This window comes from Geotrypetes seraphini, chromosome 8 (assembly GCF_902459505.1).
Source record: "Geotrypetes seraphini chromosome 8, aGeoSer1.1, whole genome shotgun sequence".
Taxonomy (NCBI): domain Eukaryota; kingdom Metazoa; phylum Chordata; class Amphibia; order Gymnophiona; family Dermophiidae; genus Geotrypetes; species Geotrypetes seraphini.
This window is the reverse complement of record NC_047091.1, coordinates 181,363,723-181,390,137: the sequence shown is the minus strand read 5'-3', so window position 1 is coordinate 181,390,137 and position 26,415 is coordinate 181,363,723. Positions and strand designations below refer to the sequence as shown.

General features: G+C 44.4%; 1 protein-coding gene across 1 annotated transcript in view; it reads right to left on the bottom strand.

The window, feature by feature from the left end:
- The window catches only part of RASL10A (RAS like family 10 member A), a 51,630-nt gene that overhangs the window by 20,783 nt on the left and 4,432 nt on the right, over positions 1-26,415 (bottom strand). The window lies entirely within an intron of this gene.

Genomic DNA, 26,415 nt, shown 5'->3' with positions numbered 1-26,415 from the left:
GTGGGAACGGAGAGGATCCTGATGGGGACGGATGGGGACAGAGAGGATCCTGGCGGGGATGGAGAGGATCCTTGCGGGGATTGTGGGAACGGAGAGGATCCTGGCGGGAACGGGTGGGGACGGAGAGGATCCTGGCGGGGACGGGCGGGGATGGGTTGGATTTCTGTTCCCGTGCAACTCTCTAGTCAGAACCTCAAGATAGGCCAACTGAACAGGCTGTTCCACTCTCGACTTGGTCCCATTGCAGGCCTGCCTTTGTGGCCCTGATTTCGTTTGGAAAATTAATGAGATTCTCAGAGCGATAAATCACGTGTCCCGTAATCCAAAAGCAGAAAGGTAGGAGAGGGTCATTAGGGTGGGCAGACTAGATGGGCCGTGGCCCTTATCTGCCGTCTATTTCTATGTTTCTATGTCCAGTTGACTTCTGATGAATTATAGGCCCTGTGTATTGGCGCCGGTATTGAAATGTTTCATATTGCCTATACTCCAGGATTTGATCCTCCTTCCACCCTGAAGGTTTTCTTAGACCCAATATGATTGTTTTGCAAACTTATCCTGGTGCCCTCCGCAGTGAATGCAAGAGATAGATTTGGGATTGCTTTGCATTACTTGTTTTTTCCAAATATCCCAAGACCAGGGTTACCAGACGTCTGGATTTCCGCGGACAGGTCCTCCTTTTGAGGACATTTTCGGGGGTCCAGACGGCTGTTCAAAACCTGGCACTTTGTCCGGATTTTGAAAAGCTTCCCGACAAAATGGCGTCAGGAAGGGGCATCCGCGCATGCATGGATGCAACATGATGTCACATGCACGCGTGCATTGTGTCCACACATGCGCGGGTGCTGGCTGGGGGCAGAACAGAGCGTGACAGAAACGGAATTGGGCATGGCTGGGGCGTGGCCATGAGCCCAGATTTTCCCAAAGGAAAATCTGGTAACTCTACCCAAGACTAGTTAGTAACATGGTGACAGGTAAAGTCCTTCACGGTCCATCACAGTGGCCAGAGTTGAATCTGGCACTCCTCAGGTCCCTCTTCTTAAGAACATAAGAACATAAGAAGTTGCCTCCGCTGGGTCAGACCAGAGGTCCATTGCGCCCAGCAGTCTGCACCCGCGGCAGCCCATCAGGTCCATGATCTGTTAGGTGGTCCCTGACTTTTCCTATAACCCAGCGGTCTCAAACACGGGCCGCATGTGGCTCTCCAGGTTTTATTTGCGGCCCACGGTCTGGAGGCCATCATTCTCTTCCTTTTGGAGCAGCAGCCGGCTCGTTCGCTCAAAGCCAAGGGTTGGCGGCTCCTTGCGCTATCCACTCCTGCATCGGAAGCCTCTCTGATGTCACAACATCAGAGAGGCTTCAGACGCAGGCACGGATCTCGCAAGGAGCCGCCACCCGCGGCTTTGAACGAACGAGCTGGCCAGACACGCTGCTGCTCCAGTGACGTACCAAGGGGGGGGGGGGGGTCCACTGTTCTTTTCCCTGCAGGGACGACCAACTCTGGTGGCCCGACGTCAATTCTGACGTCGAGAGGACGTTCTGGCTAGCCAATCGCTGCCTGGCTGCCCGGAACGTCCTTTCTGACATTAGAATTGACATCGGGCAGTGAGAGTTGGTCGGCCCCGTGCAGAAGAGAAGCAGGGAGATGGCCTGTTCCCGATAGCAGCAGCAGCAGCAGCCTATTCCGTGGCGGCGGTGGCATGGGGGAGGGCAGGAAGGAAGGAAGAAAGAAAGAAAGAAGGTGGGGTGGGGACAGGGAGCCAGAAAAAAAAAGCAAAAAATGGGGCACGGAGGAAGGAAGAAAGGAGGGGGGGACAGGGAACCAGAAACAAAGCAAAAAATGGGGCACGGAATCAGAGAAAGACAGACAGAGAAAGAAAGAAAAAGTTGGGGGAGGGAATGAGGTCTGGAGGAGAGGAAGCATACAGGAGGCTGAAAGAAGGGAAGAAGTATTGGATGCACAGTCAGAAGAATAAAGTGCAACCAGAGACTGATGAAATTACCAAACAAAGGTAGGAAAATGGTTTTATTTTCAATTTAGTGATTGAAATGTGCCAGTTTTGAGAAAGAAAAGATATTGAACTGATATTAAAAGATTCAAGATAAAGATTAAAAGATTGAAAAGATTGAAAAGATATTAAATGTGAGGGCTGCAGAAAAAAAATAGAGTACTTGGAGAGCTGCAGAAAAAATAGTTAATGTCTTATTAAAGAAATGATAATTTTGCATAAGGTAAAAAACTCTTTATAGTTTATATATCTTTCCTTTTAACTGTTAAAGACACAGAAGAACCTCGAACCCTTTCGCCTTCCCCCCACTCAAAGGCACACATCGCAAGAAAATGTTTGACAACCTTCTGGCAACACAAGCAGCAAAAATCAACCATTCCATCTCCAATCTTATGACAATATCAGACAACCTCAAAACATTCAGAAAAGAAATCAAAACCCTGCTTTTCAAAAAATTCATCCAAATATCTTAACCCCTCCTCTTTTACCTCCAGAAGATTCACCTACCTTCAGATAACCTTCCCCCAAATTACCCACCTTAACACCTTCCAATTAAACAAATACCATCAATAGATTGTAACCTACCCTCTCTAACTGCATTCCATATGTATTTTTCATACAGTTCTTCACTGTCAGTTTAATTTCCATCCTATAAGTTCACATAGAATTTTTCTTTTTTCAACCATCTTTATTTTCTCTTCTTTATTAATTTCCAGGTACTTTAGTTAGATTGTGAGCCTTCGGGACAGTAAGGGAATTTTTAAGTACCTTCTTACTTCTCATTTATAATCTTAATGTATATTTTCTTCAAACCGCTTAGAACCTAACGGATGTAGCGGTATATAAGAAATAAATTACATTACATTACATTACATCCCTCCCCTTTAGAACCACAGAACTCTGGAACAACCTCTCATCCCCGCTCAGAAATTCAAGCTCCTTCCAATCCTTCCGCAAACCCTTGAAAACTTGGCTCTTTTCAAAAATCTAATCACCTCCCGTTCTCCAGTATCCTGTCCCTCTCTATCTCCTTAGTCTCTCTCCTATATCCCCTCATTGTAGTTCCTTTCCTCTTAACTCTGTAAACCGTACCGAGCTCTGCGTTGCGGAGATGGCGCGGTATACAAACCCAAGGTTTAGTTTAGTTTAGTTTAGTTAAAGCAGAATAGACGTCAATAGATGTAAGGTAAATGCTGATTCTAAGGAGAAGAATTACGTATTAAATTATGAAGATGGGGAAATGCTCCCATTATCATTTAAAGATTTCACTGTATGAGCTGAGAGTAGATCTATCTTCTGTATTCCCGGCGTCAACAGAAACCTAGCTATTGGGGGTGGGGGAGAGGAGGAAGAGCCCGGAGCAGTCACAGAGCCTGGAAGATGTTAGTGGATGTGAACTCCTTGATTTGCCCAGTCTGACAACTTGGAGCTGCCTACAGAACTCCTGCAGATGCCATTTCTCTGGTCGTCTTCCTCTCTTGTGTTGCCACAAGGTCTCTTTGCATTTGTTCTGCCCATGTTTAAATTCTAAGAACATAACATAAGAGTTGCCATACTAGAACAGACCGAAGGTTCATGAAGCCGAGGATCCTAAGCAGTGCATTTTCCAAAGTCCATCTTAATAGCGGCTTATGGTAGGAAATTAGCTAAACCTTTTTTTTAAACCCCGTTAAGCTAACTGCTTTCTCCGCATTCTTTAGTAACATATTCCAGAGTTTAATTACACATTGAGTGAAGAAAAACTTTTTCTAGTTTGTTTTAAATCTTCTATTTAGTAACTTCATAGAACAGAACAAACTTTGAATAAAGAAGTTCCAGGAGGAACGAAAACTTGTACTGGATTAAAGTTGTATGACATAGAAGAGGAAAAAGCGGATGAGCCATTAGAAGAAAAAAGACTTGCACTCTAGGTTTAAAGATACATTGGCTTGCCTTGACCTTCCCAAATCGGGACTGTGCAACGCCTATCCAATAAGCTTTGACCTTGATGTCCTACTAGTGAAAGAGGGTTGGATGAAAGGAGAGGAAGATGGTTTATCAATGCCTATAAGGAGGACTGTATTTATGAGGAATAGAGAATGACACGGGGCCAAATTTTTCCCCATCCCTGCGAGTTTTGTCACTGTCCCTGTCTCATTCCTGTAAGCGTCTTGTTACTCAGGGTAAATCACCTGGCCCCAGGTACGAAATAATAAGTACCTGAATAGAACATATAAACAACTTTGATTGAAACCACAGAAAGGTAGTACCCGAGTTACAGACGCCTGACTTAAATACGACTCGTAATTAAGAACGTGGTCACTGAGCAGAATTTCCAGTGGAATAGACTTCTACACTTCTCCTGCGGGGACTGCCTGTATAGGAATAATCAAGCCATTGTGACATCAAAGCCTAAGAGCCAACTGCAGTGATGTCACAATGGCTTGACTGTTCTATACTTGGCTCACAGAAGAACATAACAATAGCCATACTGGGTCAGACCAGTGGTCCATTAGCCCAGTATCCTGTTTCCAACGTGGCCAATCCAAGTCATAAGTATCTGATAAGATCCCAAAAGAGTAAAACAGAATGCATGCTGCTTATCCTAGGAATAAACAGTGGATTTTCCCAACTGATAATGATTTATGGACTTTTAGGAAATCATCCAAACCTTTTTTAAATCCTGCTAAGCTATCTCCTTACACCACATTCTCTGGCAATGAATTCCAGAGTTTAATTACACCTTTTTCTGACTATCCAGGATCCAAGCTTTTGGTTAATTATTGTCCATATTAATGCACCAAGGTCTCACTTCCCCCCCCCCCCCCCCTTTTTACAAAACTGTGCAATAGGTTTTTAGCGCCAGCCGGCACGCAGAATACTCTGCGCTTTTCCGACGCTCATAGGAATTTTTTTCCTTTCTGTTTTTATTTCTACACTAGTGTTTAAGCCCTTTAACGGGTGCTAGAATAGATTAGTCTGATCCCGTATGGCTATTTTTCTTATGTCTTACCCCCATATTCAGGCTCCCATTCCCCCTTTTTTCACCAACTTAAAAACCTGTCCCCTTCCTCTGTCCTTCACCTCCATAGAACTCCCTCTCCATTCCCCCTTTCCCCATCAACCTTCACTTATTCTTCCAGCTCCTATCTTCAGCCCCTTTCTCTCATCTACCCCCTTTTGTAGCCCCCTTCTCTCACTTCCCCCTTTTTTCATCCCCAGCTCCCTTCTCTCTCACATTCCCTTTTTATAGCCCCCAACCCTAACCCCCTTGTCATACCTACTCTTGTCTTCCTTTTCAGCCCCCAAATCCAGACCCAGACCCCTTCTCCCACAAATCACCTTTTGGCTCCAGCCCTCTTTTCCAAACTGTCTTCTTTTAACAGTCTCCTACACCAGGTCTCTTTTCTCAAGTACTCCCCTTTAAAACCTCCTTCCCTCACATGTCCCCCCCCCCCCTTTTTTTTTTTTTTTTAGCCCTCTCAGCCCCCTTCTCCCATCTTTTCCCTTTTAAGCCTCCAGCTCCAGCCCCCTTTTCTCACATGTCCCTTTTGCAGCCTCCTTCTCACACATGTCCCTTTTTTTGCCCCCTTCTCTTACACATCCCCATTGTCAGCTCCCAGCTCCTTTCTCTAACATGTTCCCTTTTTACAGTACTAATCCCAGCTCCAGCCCCCTTCTCCCACCTCCCCCTTTTTTTCATCCCCAGCTCCCTTCTCTCTCACATTCCCTTCTTATAGCCCCCAACCTTAACTCCCTTCTCTTACCTGCTCTTCCAGCCCTCGGTTCTAGCCCCAGTCTCCTTATCACACCTGTCTTCCTTTTCAGCCCCCAAATCCAGACCCAGACCCCTTCTCTCCCTTTTTCTGCCCCCTTCTCTTACACATCCCAGCTCCTTTCTCTAACATGTTCCCTTTTTACAGTACCAATCCCAGCTCCAGCCCCCTTCTCCTACCTACCCCTTTTTCTCAGCCCCTCGTTCCCTTCTCCTATTTGATCCCTTTTGCCTCTGAAGTGTGGCTCGGACCCTGGTCCAATGAAATCAGTTCCCATTCGCTCTGGAATACCGGCAGCATATCGTGCGCTGAGACGCTTCCCTGCTCGGCGGTTCTATTGTACTGCACATGCGTTTTAATGTAGCACGGAGGCACGAATGCAAGGAGTTTCAATCGAAGGGCGCATGCGCTAACTAAGGTATTATTATTTCTACATATTACCTTGAAGAGTGGACTAACATGACCACCACACCATATCACATAAGATTAATAAGATTACAAGCATGACTATCATGAGTCCTGTAGCGTGGAATTTAAGTCCTGAGTTATAGTGAGAATAGGCGTGTTTTAGTGCCCTCCTAGACTGGAGGTAGGAAGGAATCTCGTGTAAATAAGCCAATTCCAAATTTTGGGGCCTCGGAATTGAAAAAAACTAAAAATTAATTGGGTGATAGGCATCATTCTACAAAAGATAGGGACCTATCACATGACGCCTGATGGCACCTAACTTCAAAGCAGGTGTGTTTAGCGGCAGAGAAGGACTTAGCGCCACTAGGCGAGATTCTCTTTTGGACTTAGGTGCCTAAAACGTAGGCCTTTAAAACTCTGGCCTATATTACAGGTGCCTAAGTTTTAAGTTAGGCCTGATTCTGTAATAGGTGCCTAAGTGTGAATGAGAAGAGATAGACGCCTATCTTTTACAGAATTTCCCCCTTACTGCCTACAAAATAGCCCCTCCCCTTTTTTACAAAACCATTAATGCAGTTTTTAGCTCAGGCCAATGCGCCGAATGCTCTGCGCTGTTCCCGACGCTCATAGGAATTCTATGAGCATTGGAGCTTTTACTGCAGTGGCCAGTGATTAAAAAAAAACAAAACCCTATAGTAGATTGATAAGAGGGGACCTAATTTATTTAATGGCCATGTACTAATGGCAAAATTAGCCCATGACCATTAATATAAAAAAAAATAGAAAATTTGGCCATTTTCTGGCTGCAGTACAAATGTCCTTAGGCTGCGAGAAAGACCGCATACGTGTGTGTTAAGGCCACTTGTTATCACAAATTAGTATAAGGGCCCCTTATACTAAGGAAAGTACAATAGGCCCTTGTGGTTAGAGCACTGGGCTGAGAGCCAGGACGGCCAAGTTTCAAAACACAGATGGCGCTTGTAGTCTAAGGCAAGACACAGTAATCCTCCATTGTCTCAGATAATTGAATTTTGGATGTCAAAATCTAAATAGAAAATTAATATGGGGAAAAAACAAGTTTTTCTTTGCATCACCAAATTTAAATGAAGATGTTACATCAATTGTTGTAAATGATACAACTTATAGCATCCAGTCGACCATAAAGATACTTGGCGTAATTTTAGATCGTACTCTTACAATGAAAAATCAGGTTGACTTGTTGGTTCGAAAGGGCTTTTATACTTTGTGGAAACTAAGAACTATTAGAGCATATTTTGATGTTAATTCCTTTCAATTGCTGGTTCAATCACTTATCCTTAGTCAGTTAGACTATTGCAACATTCTTCATCTTGTTGGCACCCAGAAAAACCTCCATAGACTGCGCATAATTCAGAATGCAGCAGTCAGACTGATTTTCAACTTGAGGAAGTTTGACCACATTACTGATTCTTATCGTCGACTGTATTGGCTTCCAGTTGAGGTGCGGGTAAAGTTTAAGCTCGGCTGCATTTGCTTTAAGGCACGAACAAGCTCAATTCCTGAGTTTCTCGTGGAATCTTTTCTTATTACAAGTTCTAAACATTTTAGAAAATTGCATCCACTGTTTTCATTCCCCTCGGTTAAGGGATGTAATAGTGGTGTACCTAGCATATGTGACACCCGGGGCCCATCATTTTTTGACACACACCCCCATCTGTACGAAAAACATGATTTTTAGTAACAAGCCACATGTCACACATGAGTACCTAGGAAAAGGCAGCATCTTACATATTGCAGTGAGCAGTACATCAATACACTCATTGTAAAACTAAACAAGCCAGACTAGTACAGATCAATCCTGCAGTCAAGCCTAACAAAAAACCATGTCTTTCGAACACACAGAACACAGAAAACACCTTCGCCTAGTATGGAATATGTCATCACAAACTAACCCCTCCCCCTTTTACAAAACTGTAGTGTGGATTTTAGCCACGGTGGTAACAGCTCTGACGCTCATAGAATTCTGAGCATCAGAGCTGCTACCACCATGGCTGGCGCTAAAAAACGCTCCACAGTTTTGTAAAAGGGGGGATAAAATAGAAATACATAGACAAAGGTTAAATTGACCCAGCAAGAAGCTGAACTCTGCATATAGTGCACCACAGAAACAGTGACACATGTCTCCTAAAGCAATAAATAAATAGAAAATTTTTTTCTACCTTTGTCTTCTGTGGTTTCTGCTTTCCTCATCTTCTTGTAACTCTCTTCCTTCCATCCACTGTCTGCCGTCTCTCTTCCCCTATATGGCATCTTCTCTCCTTCTATGCCCCTTCCAGAAGCTGTATGCCTCTCCCTTCCCTCTCTCCTTTCACCCCTATTGGTCTGGCATCTCTTTCCTCTCCTTCCCTCTCCCACACCTTTCCTCTGCAATCCCTTTCCCTTTTTTCCCTCATTTTCCTTTTCAATTTATTTTCTGCATCTGTCTAGATTACATTCTTACTACCCTCTCATCAATATCCTTTTTAGGATATTGCCACCTAAAGCTACCTAAAGCTTTGTCTACCTAAAGCTTGCCACCTCTTTCCCTCACCCCTCCAATGTTTCCCTAACTCAATCCTTTTCTCCCCATCATGTGCCCTCCTTTTATTTATCTCCTCCTTCCATCATGTACCCTCTTTCTCCAATCCTTCCATCTAGTACCTTCTCCTCTCTCTGTCCACTTCCATCCAGCGTCTGCTCCCCTCCTTCTCTTCTCCCGTTTCCTTCCTGCACTTGTTCCCTTATCTCTCCCATCTGCACTTCCATCCAGCATAGGCTTCCCACTACCATCCAATGTTTGCCCTTTCTCTCGCCATCCACCCCTCTTCAATCAGCATCTGCCCCCTTTCTTTTCCTCCAATATCCTTCCCCCTTAAGTCTCTCCCCTATCTCTGTACATCAATTCTATCACCACCCTTCCATACCACCCTGCCCCCTTTCTTTCCCTCTACCACTCTTCCATTCCAGCAATCCTGCTCCTTTCTCTCCCTTCATACAGCAAGGTCCCATGATGACTGTAGCTGCTGGCTGCCAGTCCACCCCACTCCGACGTACTTGCTCTGGAGCGGACTCAGCAGCCGCATGCTGGAAGGTCCTGTGATGACTCGTCTGCTGGCTCTGCTCCAGCAGACGCAGGGAGTTATGGCAAAGTCTCGCAATGACTGTGTCTGTCGGGTCCACCCCCTCCGACGTAACTTACTTCTTCCGGAGCAGAACCGGCAGACGAGTCATCGCGAGACCTTCCTGCACCTCAGCGCGGCTGCCGACTCTGCTACAGAGAAAGTAAGTCAGAGGTAACGTGACCATTTATTTTTTTCATCAAAAGGGGACATCTATTAATTGACTGTGTATCATTTCTTTCATTTCTTTCTTTCTGCACTCAGGCCTGTGGTGCCCCCAGTGCCTCCTTCACGTGTCCATGGTGCCCCAGTGCCTCCTTCAAGTGACCATGGTGCCCCAATGCCTCCTTCCCGTGTCCTTGGTGCCCCCAGTGCCTCCTTCCCGTGTCCATGGTGCCCCCAGTGCCTCCTTCCCGTGTCCTTAGTGCCCCCAGTGCCTCCTTCCCGTATCCATGGTGCCCCCAGTGCCTCCTTCCCGTGTCTATGGTGCCCCCAGTGCCTCCTTCCCGTGTCCTTAGTGCCCCCAGTGCCTCCTTCCTGTGTCCATGGTGCCCCCAGTGCCTCCTTCCCGTGTCCTTAGTGCCCCCAGTGCCTCCTTATGTCCCCCCACTACCTTCTAGATTTTGTCCACCCCCAAAGCCAGCCTGCCTGTCTGCCTACCTATCTCCCTCCCTCCCTGCTGTGCTAAAGCCAGCCAGCTTGCCTGCCTACATCCTGCCCTCCCTGCCACGGAAAAAAGAAAAAAAAAGTGCCTCTCCCCTTCCTTTCCCCCGGTTCGTGCCTGCAATCTTACCTCCCCCCGCTGACAAGAAGTCTTTCCGACGTCAATTCTGACGTCGGAGAGGACGTTCCGGGCCAGCCAATCACTGCCTGGCTGGCCTGGAACATCCTCTCCTACGTCAGAATTGACGTCGGAAAGACTTCTTGTCGGCAGGGGGGAGGTAAGATTGCAGCGGCGCGGGCTGGGGGATAGGAAGGGCAGGAGGACCCGGACCTGGCCGGCTGTGCACCCCCCCAAGCCGTGCACCCAGGGCGAATCTCCCCCCCCCCTTTGGTACGCCACTGGGATGTAAATACAAGAAATTTCAGGAACGACAGCTATTTTTTCAGGCAGCCTCATGGACTAGGGATTTAACTCATATATTTACATTTCCAATTTCATACCAACAATTTCGTCGTGCCTTAAAAACGTATCTTTTTAGGGAATCTTTTGGAAGTCAAAATCTAGATCTAGATCTTATTCATTTGTATTATTAATTTTTGTGAACCGCATAGAACTTAATGGTATTTGTGGTACACAAGTCAGTTTTATGTTATGTTATGCTATGCTTATAAGCTTTCTAGGGCAGGTAATTACCTTCAGTTCCTGACTGTAATTTACCTGTAAAAGGAGAGTAATTCAAATCTAAGAAGTTACGTCTAAAATAGAAACTCTCCCTCCTAATCAACCTTCTCCTGCTGGATTGCTTCCATGATGTCATGACCCTAATACGCTGTTTCAGAATTTCCTGTGGTAGGAACGACATGTACTGGGGTTGTGACCTCAGTAAACAGTAAGCCAAAAATGGCTTCAATGAACGGGAAGACCATGATGGATAAAAGCTCTGTCCAGTAATTGAACGTGAGCTCAGATATTAATTGTTTGGGGTTGTTTTTTTAAAATTTTGCAACCAATTGTGGAGAAGGAATCTCAAATTTTAATGACTGCTTGTATAATCTTTGTTTTCTGCTTTTATTTTTGCTGCTTTGGTTGACTAAAAAGAATATTAATATTTATAGACCATCAGAGTTTCACAGGTTGAAAGAAACAGTCAGCCATTTGCCCTGACAGGGTCTTAAACTATAATATAGCCTGCCTGAAATCAATAGGCTTATCTTGGTGTGGACAAATTACATACAAATTGAATATGATGGTAGATAAAGTCTGCAAGGTTCACCTAAGCTACTCTTTTCCCTGCCTTTCACAGTCCTGCAACATTTTCGAGCACAGGCAAACCTAAGAGAGGAAAAATTACTACACAGATTAGAATCCATCTTCAAGGCAGCTTTGTCACTAATGGAGAAAAGGAGAATCGTTCTGGATATCAGAAGCCAGTATCTTAATGTCTTCAGCATCTGAAAACCCCAGATGGAAGGAGATACTGAGTAGATAATCTTGGATTGTTTTTCTGTCTAATGATTATCATAAGGGATTGTCATTAATGATAAGGAAAAAGGCATTTCTGTACACATGTAGGTGCTGGGAGGCTGTATAGAAAGCAAGAATTCTATACTGGCAATTCTATATGTAAGTTCACGGTTCAGTGCCGAACTTTAGATGGTCAACTTGCTCAGCTGAAATTGAAGCGAGTCGGGTGACGACGATGACTCTGGTATGAGTGAGTTTTTCTCTTGTTCGTAGGATTGAGTAGATTCACTAACCTGCCCGATCGTGACCGATCCGGGTCCGATCCGGGCAGGTCCGATGGATTCAGCAACCAGTAATATTCTAATGGGGGCGATCGGAAGAACGTCTCCATCTGCCGACACAGATTGCTAGTGTGCGATCCTGATGCAAGCGCAGACCATCTGCTTTCCCTGTAGATGGTCTGCGCAAGCATTTGGTGTTCGTTTTAGCTGGGGGGGGGGGGTGTTTTTTTATTGTTTTTTTTTGCAAGTCCGTGATTTTAACCCGCTTCAAGCCTGCAGGGAAGGGCAGGAGAGTCGGGGCTGAGAGCAGGAGATCGGAGCAGAGAGCAGGGTGGCCAGAGCAGGAGAATCAAAAGAACATAAGAATTGCCGCTGCTGGGTCGGACCAGTGGTCCATCGTGCCCAGCAGTCCGCTCACACGGCGGCCCTTAGGGCAAAGACCAGCGCCCTGAGACTAGCCTTACCTGCGTACGTTCTGGTTCAGCAGGAACTTGTCCAACTTTGTCTTGAATCCCTGGAGGGTGTTTTCCCCTATAACAGCCTCCGGAATCGGGACAGAGAGCAGGGTTTTAGTACTAGCGACTGGTCCTCACCAGTCGCTTGTTTATTGATCGGCCAGCCAGTTAGAAAGTGTAGTGAATTGCGTCCTTCCTGCTTTGCATGCCGATTCTCTTCCTATGCATGAGCGGATTGGAGGATGATCGGGACGCAGATTAGTGAATCGGGTCGGAGGGAAATTGGGTCGTAAAGGGCTCGCAAACCGATCGGTACACGATCGGTTTGCTTAGTGAATCTAGCTCAATGTGACTAGGTAAAAGGGGTGGGGTTGATTAGTTATAGCTTATAACTACAAAACGCACAAATTTTTACTTTCCCAACACCGACACTAAGAATCTATTTCAACTAGCTAACATCTTTACGATATACAGGCCTTTTCCCGTCCCACTACAGACTCCCCACCTTCGGCCGATGCTCTGGCTGAATTTTTTAACAACAAAATCAATAACCTAAGATCCGACCTATCGATCTCCACAACCAACCATTTGAACTACCCAATTGCCCAACACATTGACGAACCCAGGGTAGACATGTACTGGAATCATTTTTCTATTCCCACCTGGCAACAATTCTGCAAATTCTACTCAAAATATGCTGATTCTTACTGCAGATTAGACAGTTGCCCACCAAACATCATGAAAGCCTTCCCAGTCACCTTCAAAGCCAAGTTACACAATTGGCTCTCCTCTCTATTACTGTCTGGCACATTTCCTGAAGAGTTAGGTCAGATACTAATCACACCGATTATAAAAAATCCCAAGGAATCTATCAAGTTGACATCTAATTACAGACCCATTGCAAACATTCCCTTTTTTGTAAAGCTGATGGAAGGCTTGGTAAACCAGGATTTAGTAACGTACCTGGATAAACTCAGCATACTTCATGACAACCAATCAGGTTTTCGCTCCGGGTTCAGCACGGAAACATTTATTGCTTCATTTCTGGACTCCCTCCCAGGGTTCTAGTGCACTAATCCTTCAGTTGGACTTGAGTAGCGCCTTCGATTTAGTCGATCATGCTATCCTAAGAGACAATTGGACTCTCCGGTAATGTATTAAAATGGTTCCAAGGTTTCCTGACTAAACGATCGTACCGAATCTACAGCGATAATAATCAATCCTCCAGCTGGGTAAACCCATGCGGAGTCCCGCAGGGTTCCCCCCTGTCCCCCACTCTGTTCAACATTTACCTAACCTCATTGGTGAATCTACTAGAAAAATTAAAAATCAAATTTTACATCTATGCCGATGACATCACCATAGTCCTTCCCCTAACAAGCCTGACTCCCGAGACGAAGAATCACCTAGCATCAACTTTAAAGCAAATTGAACTGTGGATGACTGAGTTCAAACTGAAACTCAACTCTGAAAAAAACAAATTGTTCCTGGCAAGCCCGAATGACAAAATCAAAGATACTTCAATCTCCCTGAACGGTCAGAACTTCCCTATTGTCGATTCCATAAAAATCCGGGGAGTGACGCTGGATCTTTACCTCACTCTAGATATTCACACAGAGTTACTGATCAAAAAAGGCTTCTCGACACTATGGAAACTAAGAACCATCAGAGAGTACTTCGACGCAGCATCATTCCGCTTACTGGTGGAATTCTCCATTTTAAGCCTGCTCGACTATTGTAACATCATTTATCTGGGGTCTCTCAAGAAAACCATTCAAAGACTCCGAATCATACAAAATTCGGCAGTGCGACTGATTTTCGGTATAAAAAATGGGATCACATAACCCCCCTACTACCAAAAACTCCATTGGCTGCCCCTAGAGGCAAGAGTACTGTTCAAATTTGCCTGCCTATGTTTCAAATCTATTCTTGGTTTGGCCCTCCTATACCTGGTCTCCCATTTTAAATTGGGTTGTTCCACCAGGCCTACACGCAGAATACATATGTTTAGCCACCCTACAATAAAAACCCACCGATACAGAAGATTCCTTGACAGAACTCTTGCTTTCCAAGCAAGTCAACAGAACGGCTGGCTAGGCAACATCATCAAACACTCCTCATCCTATCTCAACTTCAGAAAACTAGTCAAAACCAACTTGTTTAACCGATTTGTAACCAAGATCTCTTAAAGCCTCACCACCGTATTCAACTTATATGTACTTGATGGTCCTACATTGTAACTTTTTTACTCTGTCTCTCTCCCTCCCTACAAATATTCATGTACTCAGAGACTTCACTGTTATTTTTTCGCTGACTGTCCAAGTGTTCTTTTTTTTTTTTTTTTTCCCATGAAACTTTATTAAAAGTTTTTAGCGTAATACAAAGAAAAGAGGGAATAACAAATATTTTTTAACAATAATATGTTCAATGTACTGTGAAAATACAAACTTGTTTGCACAACAAGAGAAGAAGAATATTTATGAGGGAAATAAATTCCAGTTGTTACGGGAAACATCTGAAAGCTGGGATAAATAGGAAGGAAGGATAAGGGAAAAGGAGAGGAGGAAAGAAAAAAGGGAGAAGGAAGGGCAGGGAGAACATTAAAGCAAAGGGAAAGGAGAGAGAAGAGTGAGAGAAAATCCCCTGGAGGCCTAAAGAGAAAAGGAAGAGAAAGAAGAGTGAGAGAAAAGGCATGCATTAAATATGAAAGATAATAATAAGGTGAAAATATGGTTCATAGACAACCCTGTGAAAGACAAAGGCACGCGCCGACAATTGAGCGCAAGACGGAGGCGCGTGCCGAAGAAAATTACAGTTTTTAGGGGCTCCGACGAGGGTTTTTGTTGGGGAGCCCCCCCAGTTTACTTAATAGAGATCGCGCCGGCATTGTGGGGGGGTTTGGGGGTTGTAGCCCTCCACATTTTACTGTAAACTTAACTTTTTCCCTAAAAACAGGGAAAAAGTGAAGTTTTCAGTAAAATGTGGGGGGTTACAACCCCCCACACCCCCCACAACGCGGCACGATCTCTATTAAGTAAAGTGGGGGGGGGGTTCCTCCCCCACGCCCCCCTCATCGTAGCCGTAAAAACTGTAATTTTCTGCGGCGCGCACCTCCGCGCTGCGCTCAATTGTCTGCGCACGCCTTTGTCCCGGCGCGCTTTTGACCTGACACTGAAAATATTAAAGAGAATCTAGGTAATCTTTAAAAATAGCCCATTTTGAATGAAATTTGGTGGAAAGAGGCATGGTAGTAGATATCAATAGTTCACGTTTGTGTTGTAATAAGAGAGATTGAAACCAGAAGTGTTCATTAAGTGAGTCTAGCGACTTCCAGTTAGATAGTATAAGTCTCAAAGCGAGGATAATCAGTGTGTTAAATAGTGCATGATGGGATGTCGATATTTTAAGCCTAGGAGTCTCTGATTTAAATATCACTACGATAGAGGAGAAAATCGAATCCAATTAAAAAATTTTCTGTATAATGGACCAAATCTTGACCCCAAAATCTTGTATATATGGACAATCAATGAGCATATGCAGTAGGGTACCCGGATGTACTTTACAGTGCCGGCATTTGTTTGAAGGTATTAGTCCTGCAACCTGCAATTTTTGTGGAGTCCAATTGGCTTTGTGGTGGAGGAAGAACATAGGTTGCATAGAGTTAGCTGAAGAGCTGGTTCGAATTGTTTTGGACCAGAAGACTTCCCATTGACGATCTAGGAGATGACAATTCAAATCCGATTCCCAGCTCTTCTTATTGTAAACCGCCTCGAACTACTATGGCTTTGGCGGTATATAAAAATAAAATAATTCTTATTATTTTGCTGTTTTTATCTAGGGGGGGGGGGATCCTCGTAAAATCTTCGGTGAAACATGTCGGATCCAGCCCTCCCAAGACGTATCTAAACAAGATAAGTGAAATAATAATTACCCTGGGCTGCTTTTACTAAGGGGCGCTAGCCGAAAATTACCACGCGCTACGCTTCTAGAACTAATGCCAGCTCAATGCTGGCGTTAAGGTCTGGCGCGTGGGGAAAAGTAGCACGTGCTATTCACCCGCGTTAAAGCCCTTTGTGTTCCCTTTAAAGCTAGGGGGGGGAAAAATATGTAAGCACTGATTCTTTGGACAAGTTGAAAGAGGAATATTATAAACTTCACAGTAGAACATAGAAACATAGAAGATGACGGCAGAAAAGGGCTCCAGCCCATCAAGTCTGCCCACTCTGCTTACCCACCCCCTGTCTATGCCCTAGTGACCCAATTTCCTGATCTTGACCCTCTCATTTATTCTTAAAGTCTGGCACGCTGTCTGCCTCGATCACCTGCACTGGAAGCTTGTTCCAATGATCAACCACTCTCTCTGTGAAGAAATACTTTCTGGTGTCTGCAGCAGCCACTCTCTCCTCCTCTCCCTATTGGCTAAGGCTCTTAACATTTGCATCTCCTCTTCCTATAGGCTAAGGCTCTTTACACCTGCATTGTGATGTCATAGAACTTTCTGATTATAGAAACATAGAAACATGATGGCAGATAAAGGCCAAATGACCCATCATAGAAACATAGAAGATGACGGCAGAAAAGGGCTACAGCCCATCAAGTCTGCCCACTCTGCTTACCCACCCCCTGTCTATGCCCTAATGACCCAATTTCCTTATCTTGACCCTTGTAGGGATCCCACATGGGCATCCCATTTATTCTTGAAGTCTGGCACGCTGTCTGCCTCGATCACCTGCACTGGAAGCTTGTTCCAATGATCAACCACTCTCTCTGTGAAGAAATACTTTCTGGTGTCGCCATGAAATTTTCCGCCCCTGAGTTTGAGCGGGTGCCCTCTTGTGGCCGAGGGTCCCTTGAGAAAGAAAATATCATCTTCCACTTCGACACGTCCCGTGAGGTACTTAAATGTTTCGATCATGTCTCCCCTCTCCCTACGTTCCTCGAGAGTGTAGAGCTGCAATTTGTTCAGTCTCTCTTCGTACGAGAGACCCTTGAGCCCCGAGATCATCCTGGTGGCCGTCCGTTGAACCGATTCAATTCTGCGCACATCTTTACTGTAATGTGGCTTCCCGCATGAAAACAGTTTTTCTAAGGGCGGTGGAGTGGCGTTTCTGAGGCCAAGTAGAAGTTCTGTCTTAAAAGGACAAAAAATGAGAAGAGTGAATAAATCGGCCTCTGGTGAGCATATTAATAGGGAAGCCAAATGCTCACTCCTGACTTCTGACAGGCAGGCAAATAACTTTCTAGCATTTCATAACACGTACAGTAACCCCTAACCCGCCCATTCCCCTCCCAGGTCCACGCCTCCCTTGCAGTGGTGCATGATGGATTTTGCACACACAGTTTCTAGAAATAGTCCTAATTCGTGTCAATTTATACCATTTAGCAGGCATTTCGTAAGAACATAAGAATAGCTTTACTGGGTCAGACCAATGGTCTGTCTATTATTATTATGTTCTTGTATACCGCTATACCCAATGAGTTCTAGGCGGTTCACATCAATTAATTAAGATCCAATCTGAACACGGATTTACAACATTTTGTCGGAGTTACAAGCAACGAGGAAGGAAATTTTGGAACATTTTAGCAGAAATTTATCAGAGTTAAAAGCAGCGACAAGGTTGGATTGGAAGGAAAGATGGAGGGAGAGCCAAAGGAGGGGAGGGGGGGAGGGGAAGAGAAAGGAGGGGGGGGGGGAGAGCGGGAGGTGGTTTATTGCAGGGGAATGAGGGTTAAGGGTCCTGTTCGCGGAATAGGTATGTTTTGAGAAGTTTTCTGAAGTCAAGGTCTAGTCCAGTATCCCATCATCACGGTAGCCAATCAAGCTCACAAGTACCTGGCAAAAACCCACATAGTAGCAATATTCCATGCTACCGATCCAGGACAAGCAGTGGCTTCCCCATGTCTGTCTCAATAGCAGACTACGGATTTTTCCTCCAGGAACTTGCCCAAACCTTTTTTAAACCTAGCTATGCTAACTGCGGTTAACACATCCTCTGACAATGAGTTCCAGAGCTTAACTATTCTCTGAATGAAAAAATATTTCCTCCTATTGTTTTTAAAAGTATTTTCCTGTAACTCCATTGAGTGTCCCCTGGTCTTTGCCATTTTTGATGGAGTAAAAAAAAAAAACGATTCACCTGCACCCGTGCTATTGTACGAGGCTTGCATGTGTAACTTATGCGTGAAGAGTAAAACCAATTTATAGAATTATGAGGATGGGATAATAAGTGTAAACAGTCACTTCTCTGTTGTGCACATAATTTATTGGGATTTATTAACCAGCTTTAGGAAGAGATCCACCCCAAGCAGGTATAATTCAACACAGAACTTACAATTTTGTTAACAGCGTAACAGCAGCCAAAAAGGACCAAATGTAAACATAAGTAGAACGAATGAGGTCAAATCAAAATCAGCAAATTGAAACTTAATAACAGAACTACCATGAAACAGTTGACATCGGGATCTGGATAATCCCTATTGTCGCCCAACCCTCACCCCCACCCCTTCCTCGTTGCCCCCACTAACTAATAAGACAACACACCAAATAAATTCACATTTCATATATTAACATCCATTAACAAATTAAACATCAAGTAACGACATCAGCAAGCTCCTCCCACCACAGCAAGAGTCTGAGGGGGTGGCATGACCTCATGCCCCTTTAACCGGGTCACCTGACCCCCAAGGCAAGGCCCACCGCTTATCGCCGGATGAGCCCCAGCACTCAGTAGCTCGGGAAACCCGCCCTACCGAGCTACCAAGTAACCATCAAAACACGGGCGGGCGGGTGGGAAAAAAAGCCACCCTGGAGGATCCTGGAAGAAGCCAAGTCCTCGCCCCTGCGCCGTAAATCACTCCCGTGCCCAATCCTTTTGCAGCCTTTCGGAGCGAATATCTCCTGCCATACCTTCCTATTCTAATGCTCCCTGACAACACTCCCTCCCCCCTCCAACTTGCCTTAACGGGCGACACGGGGGCATCCCAGCCCCGTGTTACCTTACGCCCGTCGAGACAAGCTCTCGGGCTACACTTTCAAAAATAAACTTATGAACAGCACTGAATTCAAATAAGAGAGATATAATACAATGTCAGCATAATACTTCTGAAACATCTAATAAGCATACCTCAGAACATTCAAATGATAGATTAGATGCTAATGCTTTTCTACAATACAACTTATCATATAGCTGTTATTAGATGGGGCCAAGATGGGTGGTACAGAGTTCACTGGACTAAACCACTGTCTCTCAAACTTTTTTTTAGCTCTGGCACACCAAACGGAGCAAATGTTTTTTGTGGCACATTAGAATTGAAATTATAAAATTGCAAAACTGATAACAAATTAAATTTGAGAATTATTTGTTGAAAGTTCTTTAAGCTATATATGTGTAATTGTAACAACAGTGAAACTAAAGTAGATAAAATGGTGACACGTCAAAACCGTGCGAGACAATCGCGTGCAGGGCATCAGCGCGCCGGATTTAAACTCAATTTGAAAGCGCTCTGAGGGGGGGGAACCCCCCACTTAACTTAGTAGTGTTGGTGCTGCTGTTGGGGGGTACAGGGGGAACCCCCCCATTACGGAGGAAAGTAAACTTTTTTCCCTAAAAAATAGGGTGAAAGCCTGTTAACGGCAGCGCCAACACTACCAAGTTAAGTGCGGTGGTTCCTCCCCCACAACCCCCCCTCGGAGCGCTTTCAAATTGAGTTTAAATCCGGCACGCTGATGTCCTGCGCCCAATTGTTGGCCCGGCTTTGTCTGCGCGCGATTGTCTCGCGCGGTTTTAACTATGAACCAGATAAAATAGAATTGCTAATCGATGCGATGGATGTGCTTGTTATTGAGTGCAAATTAACTCAAAATGCAGTGCATAGTTGACAAGCAAACGCGCATTTCATCATCCACCATCTGCGGTCGATCTCTTTTTTTTTTTTTTTTTTTTTTTCAATTTAATTTCTGTCCGAGCCGAAAATCCAAGTTCGCAAAGATAATTTTTTAAAAAAAAATTTAAATTGAATCAGGTTGGGCAGACTGGATGGACCATTTGGGTCTTTATCTGCCGTCATCTACTATGTATGTTACTATAAGAAGATCTAAATGGTAACAAAGCCTCGATTGCTTTGTTGCTCAAGTTAGGAGAACGACTGCATAAAAAAATAAAACTAAAGTTAAAATGACTTGCCGAGAGTTTTCAAGGACCAATCACGTCAAAGGACGATGCTTGTCTGGGCGGTTGTATCCCTACGCACACAGACGCTCATAACATTGACAGACTCTTGCCTACGTGACCTTATGAAGGGTATTTTAAAAATTAAAGTAAAATCCTGGAATCTCTCGTAACACACCTGGAATCTCTTTGGGGCACACAATTTGAGATATTCTGGACCGATGTTCCCTCTAAGGATTGATGAGGTGTGTGCAAAAAAAAATATGCATGAGCGACAAGTTACATACTCCACAAATGTATGAGCAGGCGCGCATGCGCACTCCTATCTGCCTGTTCTGTGAGGTGTAGGTCCGTGGCCGCAGGAGTGCGCATGCGCGAGTCCCCAGCCTGTTCTTCGGCCTGCCCTGCTCCTTGCCTTGCCTTCGTGTATTTTTAAGCTGAAAGACGTGGCAGCGGCTCCTCTCACGATCCCCACCGATGAAGTCCGATGCAGTCGGGGATCTTGAGAGGAGCCGCCGCTGCATCTTTCAACTTAAAATACACTAAGGCGAGCAGGGCAGACCGAAGCATCAAAAAAACATTTCAGGCGGCGGTGCGGAGCGGCGGATGGAAAAAAAAAGGTTACGAGGAGGACGCGCAGGCACGGCGTCGCCCAAGGAGAACGACAAGCGCCGGACTCACGCCGCTTCCGTTCCCTTTCGCAGTGCCGCGCCAGCGCTTGGCCTGAACCGCCGCTTCCTCTCACCTCCGCCCGCACTCGATTCCAGTCGCGCCCACTGCGTATTTTAGTGAGCGACACGAGAAAAATTATGAGCGACGCCGATGAAAATAGTGAGCGATCGCTCATGCGCTCAGCTTAGAGGGAACATTGTAACTGGACTAAACTCAAAGCAAGTTGTTTATACAGTTAAACAAGGTATAAGGAACTGATTTACCCCCCTCCCCCCCCCCCCTCTTTTTACAAATGCTCTGGCACCCATTAAATCCCTATGGGCATCAGATCAATTACCGCAGGAGCAGTCACTACTGTGCCTTTGTAAAAGGAGCCCTTAGTGTGTAGTCAATCGCCCTATGTATTGAAGGCTCGGGTGAAGCGCCAGGGCTGCCAGGCTTCACCTGCTTAGAATAGGGGTAACCCAGTCCTCGGGACATACCCAGGCAGTCAGCGGTTCAGGATATCCACCGTGAATACGCCTGAAATAAGTTGGCATGCGATACCCCTGCGGTATGTAAATCAGCCTCATAGCTAATTGTGGTGGGTATCCTGAAAACCTGACTGGCCGGGTGTGTCCCCAGGACCGGATCAAAGACCCTTGATTTTTCAATAATGGCATTCTTATATTGTAGTTCAACGCTATTCTGTAAATGTATGCTCATCCTAAGAAAATATTTAAAGTAGCAATTGAATGGGGTCCCAAAAGACAAATTCAGTATCTTGTATCTTAACCAAACATTTACAAGGAAACTTCAAGAAAAATGATGCCTCAAGTGCCACTACTCTAGATCTCAATTTCAAAAATTCTTTTTTGGTAGTTCGTGAACAGAAGTGAGAATTCTTCTTTTTTTTTTTTACTTATTGATGAGGGATTAGGGTAGGAATGTCAAAATGTCCTAAATTTAATTGGGAATGATTTGAGTTCATTGGAACTCAACCATTTCTTTGTTTTCCTTTAAAATTTACTTGAAAATAAGCAATATGTCTCCCCTTTTTAGTGGGCTTGTAAAGGATTGTTTTTTGTATTATTTCTTGAAATTAAAATTTGTATGGAAACCCTTTTTTCCCCTGATATCTGTATGATATTGTAAAAGTATTAAACTTAATTAAAAAAAAAAAAATATTTAAAGTATTAAAGATATTTAAAAAGTTAAAGAAATTTGGATACCTAAAGGGGGAAAGAACCGATGACGAACGGACGCATCAAGCATAAGGTGATGATTTGCTTGAGCCTGGAATGGTGTCGCTGAGGTTCTCTGGTCAGAGAACGTGCTTTAGGGTATTCAGATGTATTTATTTAGGTTTACATTCACACACATACAGTGTTGGCATCTTACATTACATTAGAGATTTCTATTCCGCCATTGCCTTGCGGTCCAAGGCGGATTACAAAAGAATTACAATAAAGGCATTACAAGAAGAAGAGATCTGGTAGTTTCTAGAGGAGATAAAGAGTAGATGAGGTTGCTTTGGGGAATCGGGAAGGTACTGGGAGGTGGGAAGGAGCTAGCGGTATTAAGTCGTTTGCAGGAATTTCTTGAAAAGTAGAGTCTTTACTTCTTTTCCGAATGTTTTGTAGTCTGAGATCATAATTAGTAGATTGGAGATTTGGTTGTCGAGTTTTGCTGCTTGTGTGGCTGGGAGGCCATCGTATCGTTTTTCCCGTTTGACTTCTTTGATTGGAGGGTGCGTGAATGGAGTGTGGGTTTTCCTCTGTCCAATTGATGGATGAGGCAGTTGTTCAGGTAGGTTGGGCTGTCGCTGTTTATGGTTTTAAATAGTAGACCAGTGGTTCCCAAACCTGTCCTGGGGGACCCCCAGCCAGTCAGGTTTTCAAGATATCCCTAATGAATATGCATGAGAGAAATTTGCATACCTGTCACTTCCATTATATGCAAATCTCTCTCATGCATATTCATTAGGGATATCTTGAAAACCTGACTGGCTGGGGGTCCCCCAGGACAGGTTTGGGAACCACTGTAGTAGACAGTAGAATTTGAATAATGGGCATTTGCAAGGTGAAACCTGGACAAAACATAACCACTAAATTCTAGGAATATATTTCACTATTTGCTCACTTTCTATACAGAAAAGTAGCCGTCTGTGTTCCTGTATAGCACAGAGGTCAATGTCGGTCCTCGAGGGTCGCAATCCAGTCGAGTTTTCAGGATTTCCCCCATGAATATGCATGAGATCTATTAGCATACAATGAAAGCAGTGCATGCAAATAGATCTCATGTGTATTCATGGGGGAAATCCTGAAAACCCGACTGTATTGCGGCCCTCGAGGACTGACTTTGACACCCCTGCTTTATAGAACTGGATCCTACCAATGTTCCTTTATAGAATTGGGTCCTACCTTCAAGTACTTATTTTTAGCTGTCCTGTTAACAAAGTGATGTGAAAAAGTTCCCCCCTCCTCCCTGGCTTCCCCTTTCATTGCATATATGTCACACTGATTATTTTCTGATCTTTAAACAAAATGTAATATTAGACAGAGGGAACCAGAGTAAACATATAACACTGGTTTGTTTGTTTTTTACTAAACTGTGATAGTGGTTATTAGCGAAGCCACTGTGATAGTGGCTGAATGCTCCGCGCTGCTCCTGATGCTCAGAGGAACTCTGTGAGTACCAGGAGCAGCGCAGGGCATTCAGGGCGGCTCCCTACTCTAATAACCGCTATCGCGGTTTAGTAAAAGGGGGAGTTCATGAACAAAAGGGCATTTTTTTTTTACTAGAGTGGGTTAGATTTTGCACTTAATACACTTTAACGCAGGAAATTAACCCATGGCACGTGGAAAACTAACGTGGCATTCACTGTTTCCTCTAAGATGGGTGGGGTGTCCTCCAACCGCGTTGCTACCAATAAGGGATTCTGCTTCATTATTGTGTTTTCAGTCACTGGGGACAGGCAGGTTCCCTGGAGTCCTGCAGAACTTGCCCGCCCCTCGCTATTGAAAATGTGATAGTGAAACAGCACCTCCCACTGGTAGGACTGTAGGTGGAGGACTCGTGCTCAGCTCATAAGGAACAGTGCCACCTGGTGGAGAGCGCGCCCAGAATGGAACCTGTAGTTGCTGTATTCAAATACCTATTTGCATGCATGGCGCACAGGTTGACGTTAGTGTGGAAGCGCTTAGGCCTTAATTCTCTAAACAGCGCCGTAATCAGCAGCCACCTTATAAGCGGCTGCCAATTATATGGAAAGAAGGAATAAATACTCAGTTATTCTAATAACAGTCTTCTATTCTTTTAAAACATGCAATACAGGAGTGATTAAGCGTAGAACTATTTTTCATTACTTAGAAAGCCAATATTATAGTTGCATTGCGTATGGCTTGTACAAATTGAAAGGGAGGGAGAAAAAAAGCCTCAGATCCCCTTTCTATAGTAACATACATACATAGTAGATGACGGCAGATAAAGACCCAAATGGTCCATCCAGTCTGCCCAACCTGATTCAATTTATATATTTTTTTAAATTTTTCTTCTTAGCTATTTCTGGGCAAGAATCCAAAGCTTTACCCGGTACTGTGCTTGGGTTCCAACTGCCGAAATCTCTGTTAAGACTTACTCCAGCCCATCTCCACCCTCCCAGCCATTGAAGCCCTCCCCAGCCCATCCTCCACCAAACGGCCATACACAGACACAGACCGTGCAAGTCTGCCCAGTACTGGCCTTAGTTCAATATTTAGTATTATTTTCTGATTCTAGATCCTCTGTGTTCATCCCACACTTCTTTGAACTCCGTCACCGTTTTCCTCTCCACCACCTCTCTCTCTCTTTGTCTTTCTCTCTCTCTCTCTTTGTCTTTCTCTCTCTCTCTCTCTCTTTGTCTTTCTCTCTCTCTCTTTCTTTGTCTTTCTCTCTTTCTCTTTCTTTGTCTTTCTCTCTTTCTCTTTGTCTTTCTCTCTCTCTCTCTTTCTTTATCTTTCTCTCTCTCTCTTTCTTTCTTTCTCTCGCTCTCTCTTTGTCTTTTTCTTGCTCTCTTTTTTTGTCTTTGTCTTTCTCTCTCTGTGTCTTTCTCTCTCTTTCTTTCTTTGTCTTTTTCTTTCTTTCTCTTTTTCTTTCTCTCTCTCATAGTAACATATAGTAGATGACGGTAGATAAAGACCCAAATGGTCCATCCAGTCTGCCCAACCTGATTCAATTTAATTTTTTTCTTCTTAGCTATTTCTGGGCAAGAATCCAAAGCTTTACCCGGTACTGTGCTTGGGTTCCAATTGCCGAAATCTCCATTAAAACCTACTCCAGCCCATCTCCACCCTCCCAGCCATTGAAGCCCTCCCCAGCCCATCCTCCACCAAACGGCCATATACAGACACAGACCGTGCAAGTCTGCCCAGTACTGGCCTTAGTTCAATATTTAATCTTATTTTCTGATTCTAGATCTTCTGTGTTCATCACACGCTTCTTTGAACTCCGTCACCGTTTTCCTTTCCACCACCTCTCTCTCTCTTTGTCTTTCTCTCTCTCTCTTTGTCTTTCTCTCTCTTTCTTTGTCTTTCTCTCTCTCTCTTTCTTTCTCTCGCTCTCTTTCTTTGTCTTTCTCTCTTTCTCTTTTTCTTTCTCTTTCTCTCGCTCTCTTTCTTTGTCTTTCTCTCTTTCTCTTTTTCTTTCTCTTTCTCTCTCTTTTTCTTTCTCTCTCTCTCTTTCTTTGTCTTTCTCTCGCTCTCTTTCTGTCTTTGTCTTTCTCTCTCTCTCTCTTTATCTTTCTCTCTCTATTCCTTTCTTTCTCTCGCTCTCTCTTTGTCTTTTTCTTGCTCTCTTTTTTTGTCTTTGTCTTTCTCTCTCTGTGTCTTTCTCTCTCTCTCTCGTTGTCTTTGTTTTTTTCTTTCTCTCTCTCTCTCTTTCTTTGTCTTTCTCTCTCTCTCTTTATTTGTCTTTCTCTCTCTTTCTTTCTTTGTCTTTTTCTTTCTTTCTCTTTCTGTCTCTTTTTCTTTCTCTCTCTCATAGTAACATATAGTAGATGACGGTAGATAAAGACCCAAATGGTCCATCCAGTCTGCCCAACCTGATTCAATTTAAATTTTTTCTTCTTAGCTATTTCTGGGCAAGAATCCAAAGCTCTACCCGGTACTGTGCTTGGGTTCCAACTGCCGAAATCTCTGTTAAAACCTACTCCATCCCATCTAAACCCTCCCAGCCATTGAAGCCCTCCCCAGCCCATCTTCCCCCCAAACAGCCATATACAGACACAGACCGTGCAAGTCTGCCCAGTACTGGCCTTAGTTCAATATTTAACCATGAACCAAAAAGGTATAAAATGGATTGCATCGGGGTCCAGCAACCTCATAGGAATGAAAACCCTCCACACTATTTCATTTTCAAGCCTTGGGCAAAGCATTTAAATGTCAAGC